Raw genomic sequence first — 9,215 nt, 5'->3', positions numbered from 1 at the left:
CCCCCCCCAAAAAAAAAAAACAGGATAGAAAAAACAACCCTGAAAAAAAAAACTTCTGGAGATATCACTATCCCTGACTTCAGGCTGTACTGCACAGCAACAGTAGTAAAAGTTACATGGTTTTGGTATAGAAACAGACAGGTTGATCAATGGAATCAAATGAAGACCCAGAAACAAAGGCACATACATACGGACACTTGATTTTTGAAAAAGAAGCCAAATTGATACAATGGAAAAAAGAGAGCATCTTCAACAAATAGTGATGATCTAACTGGCTGTCACCATGTCGAAGAGTGCAAAAAATTCCTCTTTCTCACCCTGCACAAAACTCAAATCCAAGTTGACCTAAGACCACAACCAGATATACTAAATCTAATAGAACAGAAAGTAGAGAATAAGCTTGAACTCATCGGTACGAGAGATGACTTCCTGAACACAACACTAAATGGCTCAGGCACTAAGATCAACAAGGACCTCATAAAACTGAAAATCTTCAGTAAGTCAAAGGACTCCTTCAATAGGACAAAACAACAGCCTACATATTGGAAAAAGATCTTCACCAACCTGTCATCTAACAAAGGATTAATATCTAAATTATATAAGGGACTCAAGAGGGTAGACACCAACACCAATAACCCAATTATAAAAGAAGCACAAGCCTGATAAAGCTGTCTCTTGAGAGGCTATGCCAGTGCCTGACAAATACAGAAGTGGATACTCACAGTCATCTATTGGATGAAGCACAGGGTCCCCACTGAAGGAGTTAGAGAAAGGACCCGAGGAGCTGAAGAGGTTTGCAGCCCCGAAGGAGGAACAACAATATAAACTAACCAGTAACCCCAGAGCTCCCTGGGACTAAACCACCAATCAAAGAAAATACATGGTGGGACTCATGGCTCTAACTGAATATGTAGCAGAGAATGACCTAGTCGGTCATCAATGGGAGGAGAGGCCCTTGGTTCTGTGACTGTTCTATGCCCCAGTATAGGGGAATGCCAAGGCCAGGAAGCAGGAGTGGGTGGGTTGAGGAGCAGGGGCAGTGGGGAAGGGATAGGGGATCTTTGGAGTGGAAACTAGGAAAGGGGATAACATTTGAAATGTAAATAAAAATATATTTAAAAAAAAAAAAAACCTTGAGGGACCCACGAGATATAGAGGAATTCACGCCAGAAATTAAGCAACATTTAGAGCCCGGTGTGGTGGCGCACACCTTTAATCCCAGCACTCGGGAGGCAGAGGCAGGCAGATTTCTGAGTTCGAGGCCAACCTGGTCTACAAAGTGAGTTCCAGGACAGCCAGGGCTATACAGAGAAACCCTGTCTTGAAACCCTCGCCCCCCAAAAAGATTTGCCTCAGTACGGGGGAACGCCAGGGTCAAGAAGTGGGAGTGGGTGGGTAGGGGAGTGGGGGTGAGGGTCTGGGGGACTTTTGGGATAGCATTTGAAATGTAAATGAAGAAAATACCTAATTAAAAAAAAGAAACATTTAGAGCTGAGCAGCAATGAAAATACTGCATATTAATAATGTAGGCTAGAGCTAAAGTAAACTATCATGAAAAAGCATTGCCTTAACTCATCAAGAAATATATTTCTGCAATAACAATTAATGAAAACAGGCCATGGGTTGAAAGGAGAATAGGGAGGGGCTCATGAGAGGGTTTGTGGGAAGCAGAGGAAAGGAAGGAATGCTGTAATTAAATTACATTCTCAGAAATAAACTAAAGCAACAAAGTATAAAAAAGAGAAGAGAGAGAAGTACAGAGCTAAACAGAGAATTCTCAACAGAGAAATCTCTTGCCAATCAAAATGGCCTTGAAATTCCACCCTAGACCCATGAGAATGGCTAAGATCAAAAACTCAAGGAATGGCACGTGCTGTGGAGGATGTGGAGAGAAGGAAACACTCCTCCATTGCTAAGTGGAGTGGAAACTTGTAAAAAAGAAAACACTCTGCAAATCAATGTGTCTCTTTCTCAGAAAAAGCAAAACAAAACAAACATAACAAATAAACAAACAAAAAACCGGGAATAGTTCTACCTCAAGATCCAGTTATACCACTCCTGGGCAAAACCACAAAAGATTCTCCATCATCCCACAAGGACCCTTGCTCAACTGTGTTCAAGCAGCTTTATTTGTAATATCCAGAAACTGGAAACAACCTAGATGTCCCTCAACTGAAGAATAGATAAAGAAAATGTGGTTCATTTAAACAATGGAATACTACTCAGCTATTAAAATCAAGGACATCACAAAGTTTGCAGGCAAATGGAAGGAACTATAACATCATTCTGAGTGAGGTTAACCAGACCCCAAAGGAAATGCATGGTGAGTACTCACTTTTACCTGGATAGTAGCTATAAAGTTCAGTGTAACCCTACTATGATCCACAGGGGTATAGGGGTAAAATGTGTATAAGAGGGTATTCTGAGAGGGGAAGCTGATATTGGGATGCAAAGTGAATAAATAAATAAATCCATTATAAATCATCATCGTCATCATCATCAAGACACACTTTGCTCTATTGTCCAGGAACTTAAAACTGTTTGGGGAAGAGCAAATCCTTTACTCTCATACCTGGATATAACTATGAACATATTTGAGTAAAAACTGCCCATGTTTGAATGGGGCATTTGAAATGTAAATGAAGAAAATATCTAATAAAAATGCCTTAAAAAAAGAAAATGTGGTACATTTACACAATGAAGTACTACACAGCTATAAAAAACAATGAATTTATAAAATTCTTAGGCAAATGGATGGAACTAGAAAATATCATACTGAGTGAGGTAACCCAATCACAAAAGAACACACATGATATGCACTCACTGATAGGTGGATATTAGCCCAGAAGCTTGGAATACCCAAGATATAATTGACAACCACATGAAGCTTAAGAAGGAAGACCAAAGTGTGCATACTTTAATCCTTCTTAGAAGGGGGAACAAAATACCCATGGAAGGAGTTACAGAGACAAAGTGTGGAGCAGAGACTGAAGGAATGACCATCTAGAGACTGCCCCACCTGGGGATCCATCCCATTTACAGTCACCAAACCCAGTACACTATTGTGGATGCCAACAAGTGCTAGCTGACAGAAACTTGTTATAGATGTCTCCTGAGAGGCTCCACCAGTGCCTGAAAAATACAGAGGTGGATGCTCATAGCCATCCTTTGTGCGGAGCACAAGGTCCACAATGAAGGTGCTAGAGAAAGCACCCAAGGAGCTGAAGGGGTTTGCAGCCCCATAGGAGGAATGACAATATGAACTAACCGGTACCTCCAGAGCTCCCAGGGACTAAACCACCAACCAAAGAGTACACATTGTGGGACTCATGGCTCTAGCTGCATATGTAGCAGAGGATGGCCTAGTTGGTCATCAATGGGAGGAAAGGGCCTTGGTCCTGTGAAGCCTCTAAGCCCCAATGTAGGGAATGCCAGGGCCAGGAAGCAGGAATGGGTGGGTTGTTGAGCAGGGGGAGGGAGGAGGGGATAGGGGGTTTATGGAGAAAAAAACAGGAAAGGGGATAACATTTGAAATGTAAATTAAGAAAATATCTAATAAAAAAAGAAAAATTGCTTTCTATTTTAATGATTTTCTGTACTGTGCATTAATATCCTAGTAAACAAACTAAGTACCATTATTAAAAGATAAGAATCTTTCTGTTATGAGTATTCTCTACCAGTTGCACCGAGAGGCAATCTAAATGGCACCTGGCAGTCAACTCTATAGAGTCTTGACATCTAATTAGTTACTCTCACAGAGACATCATTGACCATGCTGTAGCACTCATTGTATGTTTTAGAAACAGGATTTCAAGATGCTTTAGAATATCTATCTATGAAGCATAAAATATAGGAAGCTCCTGGTCTCAACAGAGGAAAACACATCTGTCTCCAGCCCTGGTCTCAGGTTTATGTGCAGACAGGATGTGCCTGGGGAGCACTGTGCACTGACTGCGCAGAAGTATGCGGCTGAGTCCCCAGGATGGGCAGCTGTGAGGTTCAGAGAGAGTTGTTTGTCTTTCTTGTTCAGTAGGACAGTGAATCCTTGTCCTTCATTTATTTCTGTACTTGAGAAAACCTTCATAAGCAACTGAAGACCTGCCCCAGGCTCTTGCTTGTACCAGAAGAAGTAATAATTGTTAGGGTCTGTGTAGGTGCAGATGATAACGGCGCTGTCTCCCTCCCGGACACTCAGGTGAGAAGGGCGTTGCTCCACCTGCTCTCCTCTGCTCACACCTGTGCAAAAGGAAACAGCAGAAGACCATCAGGCTGCCATTCTCCAGACTTTGCTTTCCTCCCTACAGTGATTTCAGACATTCTGGAGAAGTCCAGTCTGCTCCACAGACTGATAATGAACACTGACAAACACGTTGTTCCCCAAAAGCTCTCACTCACAGTTCAGCTGCAGCCAGAAGCACAGGAACAAAGGTCCAGTCACTCTATTCATTGCTTTCCCTCTGGACTGTGGCCTTCAGCCAGACAAGATGCTTCTGTGATCAGTTCACCTCCACAGCATTAAGGCTTCTTCAGCTGTTGGAACAGAGAGCAGCTGATTGCAGGCTGCTCTTTCAACAGGCAAGAAAAGTCTCTTCAGGAGTTTGCAGGAGTGGAGATGCTCTGCCCCCTTGTGGACAGCTTCTTCCTGCTGCACCAGCTGCTCCAGTCCTCTTTATATTACTTTTAAAAATCTATGTTTTGCTTTTATTCAAAATTTGTCTTACAGTTATAGACTGCAGAGCTGAGAACTGATTGAATGTTATCGACCTATAGCACACAATTTCAAATATATCTATACTCTTAGAATAAATATTTTTGAGACATTCTTGACAGTCTCATCCATCATGTAGAATAATTAACACCAAGTAAAACTAGAAAACATTGAGACAAGTACTCCATTAGTGGATTTCACTGTTCTCCTGTTTCCCCAACACCCAACATGCTCAGGATACAATGCCTGTTTAGACATTAGTCACCCCAAAATGTACAAATTTGGGATTTCTGGAAGCAGTGAGAAACTGCATAATGAAAAGATTTAAAAATTGATAGTGATCAGAAAAGACAATACACAGAAAAGGGATGCACCTGAAGTGAATGCAACACTTTTAAGCAACTGACCCTTGAAAACACAAACGCACACACACACACACACACACACACACACACAGAGAGAGAGAGAGAGAGAGAGAGAGAGAGAGAGAGAGAGAGAGAGAATAGACAGAATGGAGAGAGAAAGAGGCAGACAATTTATACACTAAACCATATTCCTGTCTGTATAACTGCTTTTAATGTATCTAAAAGATTTTTATAATTTGTGACTTATTTTTCATTTTATTCTGGAAATTTTAAAATTCTTCCATGCTTGTTTTCAATGAATCATTGGCCCTTTTCCCATCTTCATGTAATTGTGCAGTTTCTCTTGCTATTAACTTCTCATCCTATCCCACCACAATCTTATAAGAAACAAGCAGTCATTTTAACTCTTTTTGTACTTATTAAGGCTTATATTATGAGCAGCAATGTGATCTATTCTAGAAAACCTCCACGTGCTATGAGAAGAATGCATACTCTGTGCTCTGTGAAATTCTGTTAAGCCCATTTGATCCATGGTGTCTTTTAATTCCGATATTTCTCTCCTCGTTATTAGTTAGCATATTCTTTGTAAAGATGAATGGGGCTTTGATGATGTGATGGTGAGCATAGCTACCTTTCAAAGATGTTTGCAAATTTCATAGGTTCTCTTTTTTTCTCTCTCTCTGTCTGTCTGTCTCTCTCAATATAAGTTTTAGCTAAAAATGTTTAAAGCAGTTTGCAGTTTTAAAAGAAAGACTTATAATTATAAATACTTTCACTGGAATAGCAGAGTGAAAATTCTCTTTTGGGGAGACCCACTTATACCCCCCGGGGAACTAAGCTTCAGGACGGCCCATGGGCATATAAACCAGACCCACCTACAGCTCCCAGGAACCCCTTGAATTTTGCTTCAGAAGTCTAGCAAACAGAACCTCCAACAAGTAAGAAAGCTGGATTCCTATGCTTAGACATGCCTACCCCACCCCGAAATTTAGTAAACAAACACAATCCATGGACCTCCTCCAGAAAAGGACGTGTCTTCCCCTGCTTAGATGCACACAATTCAGAAACTATACTCCAGTTCCTGGCCAACCTGATGTACTAGATCCATCTAAAACCGCTAGGAACTTTGTTCCAGGAGCCCAGCCACGCAGCCTTTGTAACAAGTAGGCTACTGACTGCTCCAACTTAGGCCAACATATGCCTCTCTGGAACTTTTTGTACCAGCCCCAAGTAGGAAAATTACTCTCCCTTAGTCTTATCCTGTACATTAGACATCTCTCTGCTAAGAAGAAAGGTAGATTGAACAAAGATGATGGGATGGGGAAGTAGCAAAGGAAGAAAAAGAAGGAGGAACCATAACCAACAATGTGCTGTAGATGTGAAATTCCAACACAGAAACAGAACCAGATATGAAACCAAGATATAGATCTGTTCCACAAATTACTAATGCCATACATACACATTACCTGGAAGAATTTCCAGACAAAGAATTCAAAAGAGTGATTATAAGTATGCTTAAACAATTCAACGATGGGCTTCCCTGATCTCAGCTCTACTACCACCCACTGCCATCTTACCCCCCACCCCCAACCATGGCCCTCCTGCACTCTAGCCGTGTCCTCTCTGAGATGGCTGCTGCCTTTCACCCAGGTCTTGCTGCTGCAGCCTCTGCCAGAGCCAGCTCCTGGTAGACCCATGTCGAAATGGGACCTCCAGATCCCATCCTGGAAGTTACTGAAACCTACAGGAGAGATACTAACAGCAAGAAGAGGAACCTGGGAGTTGGTGCCTACAGGGATGATAACAGAAAACCATACGTGCTCCCCAGTGTTTGGAAGGCAGGGGCCCAGACTGCTGCAAAAAGTTTGGACAAAGAATGCCTGCCCATTGAGGGACTGGCTTAATTTTATAAGGCTTTTGCAGAACTGGTCCTGGCGAGAACAATGAAGTGTTGAAAAGCGGCCGATTTGTCACTGTGCAGACCCAGAACTGGAGCCTTAAGGGTCGGAGGCAATTTTCTGCAAAGATTTTTTTTTAAGTTTAGCAGCGATGTCTTTCTGCCCAAACCATCATGGGGAAATCATATGCCCATCTTCAGGGATGCTTGGAGGTGCTGGCATGCATCTCCAAGGTTATCGCTACTATGACCCCAAGACTTGCGGCTTTGATTTCTCCGGAGCCCTGGAAGACATAACAAAAATCCCAGAGCAGAGAGTTCTCCTCCTGCAAGCCTGCGCTCACAACCCCATGGGTGTGGACCCGTGTCCAGAGCAGTGGAAGGAGATAGCGTCCGTGGTGAAGAAAAAGAATCTCTTCGCATTCTTTGACATGGCCTACCAAGACTTTTGCCAGCGGTGATGGTGGTAAGGATGCCTGGGCCATGCGGCACTTCATCAAGCAGGGCATCAAGGTCTGCCTCTGCCAATCATATGCCAAGAACATGGGTCTATACGGTGAGCATGTGGTAGCCTTCACGGTGGTCTGCAAAGATGCCAAAGCCAAAAGGGTAGAGTCACAGCTGAAGATCCTGATCCGTCCCCTGTATTCTAACCCACATCTCAATGGGCCCCGGATCGCAGAAACCATCCTGACTTCTCCAGAGATGCGGAAGCAATGGTTGCAAGAGGTGAAAGGCATGGCTGACCGCATCATCAGCATTAGAATCAAGCTGGTCTCCAACCTGAAGAAAGAGGGCTCTTCCCACAACTGGCAGCACATCACTGACCAGATCCATATGTTCTGTTTCACTGGCCTAAAGCCTGAGCAGGTGAAGGCTGACCAAAGAGTTCTCGGTCTACATGACAAAGGATGGCCGAATTTCCATGGCAGGGGTCACCTCTGGCAATGTGGGCTACCTTGCCCATGCCATTCACCAGGTCACCAAGCAATTCCCAGGTGCGAAGGAACAGAGACCATTTTCCCTTTAGCCTTTGTGCTCATGAGAGTCACATGCAGGGTGAGGGAGGGTGGATGGTGGTGAGGAGATCTGGTTTCCAACCACAGTGCAGCTCTCTCGGAGACTGAACGCATTCTTTGGAAAAGAGGTAGGGCAGAGGCTTCCACCGCGGATATCTGGAACTTCATAGGCTCTAAACCTTTTGTCTCCAGCTTTTCTGAAAGTTTACACAGGCAAGAAAAATCACAGCACCAAACACCTGTAGCCATGGCACTGGAATAGGTCAGACGCTTCACCTGAAGCCTCAGATGGTATCAGGGACTCACTCCCCCGCGGACCCCAGTAGAGCCTCTCATGTTAGAGACCGCAAGAGAAAAATAACTAGTTCTGTCATTAACAGCTGTCCTCCAGTTTGTCCTCCTGGTGTGGAGCAACTCTGTCAGCAGACTACATTACAGAAATTATGCTTTACAAAACCCAGCAGGTCTGTTGCCACTTCAACAGGGACAGCAGAAGATGCCTTGTCATTGCTGTTCTAGAGCCTAGAGTTTCATCCCGTTCTACTGCTCGGTTGACCGTCAACCTCATCCTATCCGGAGGTGTCAAAGAATGGAGAGTATAGTTTTTTCTGCTCATGCCATAGCCTCCTCTCTCATCAAAGAGCCATGGAGAGAGGGGCCCTGCCCTTGATTTCAGTGTCCTCTTCAGTGATTGATTGGCTCCTACTAGGATGGGGCTTCTGCCCAGCTTCACCTCTCCATTCATCTTGGCTGCACAGCCTGTCTCTTCACATGAGTCAGACATGCAGGGTAGGATCAGAAGGAAACACCCTCGGATTTGTGTGCTACCAGCGCGGCTCAGACTCTGTCCTTGGAAAAGAAAACCAACCATCTGCTCTAATCATGTAGACGTACTGCCGCCTGGTTTCTCTGTTACAATAGAATTACATAGACTCCCCCCCCCCAAAAAAAATAATAATTCAACAAAGACATGAATACAGTCCAGAAAAGTTAAACAAAACAAAAACAAAAAACCAAAACAAAGCAAAACAAAACAAACAGAAAAAAACCAAAGAGATGAATAAAATAAGGAAGCCAATATAAGACATAAAAATGCAGTTTAACAACAAGATAAAATTACTAAAGAAAACCCAAAGCGAAATGTTTTGGAAAATTAATCAACAGAATGAAACTTCAATGAAAAGCCATGGAATAGATCACATAGTATATTTAACCCAAGCACTGAA

General features: G+C 43.2%; 1 pseudogene; it reads left to right on the top strand.

The window, feature by feature from the left end:
- The first annotated feature begins 6,665 nt into the window (after nt 1-6,665).
- LOC110308950 (aspartate aminotransferase, mitochondrial pseudogene) lies at nt 6,666-8,000 on the top strand (annotated as a pseudogene).
- The last annotated feature ends 1,215 nt before the right edge of the window (nt 8,001-9,215 follow it).

The sequence above is a fragment of the Mus caroli genome, unplaced genomic scaffold, assembly GCF_978045245.1.
Source record: "Mus caroli unplaced genomic scaffold, Mus_caroli_1 scaffold_12, whole genome shotgun sequence".
NCBI lineage: Eukaryota > Metazoa > Chordata > Mammalia > Rodentia > Muridae > Mus > Mus caroli.
This window is presented reverse-complemented; position numbering and strand designations above follow the sequence as displayed.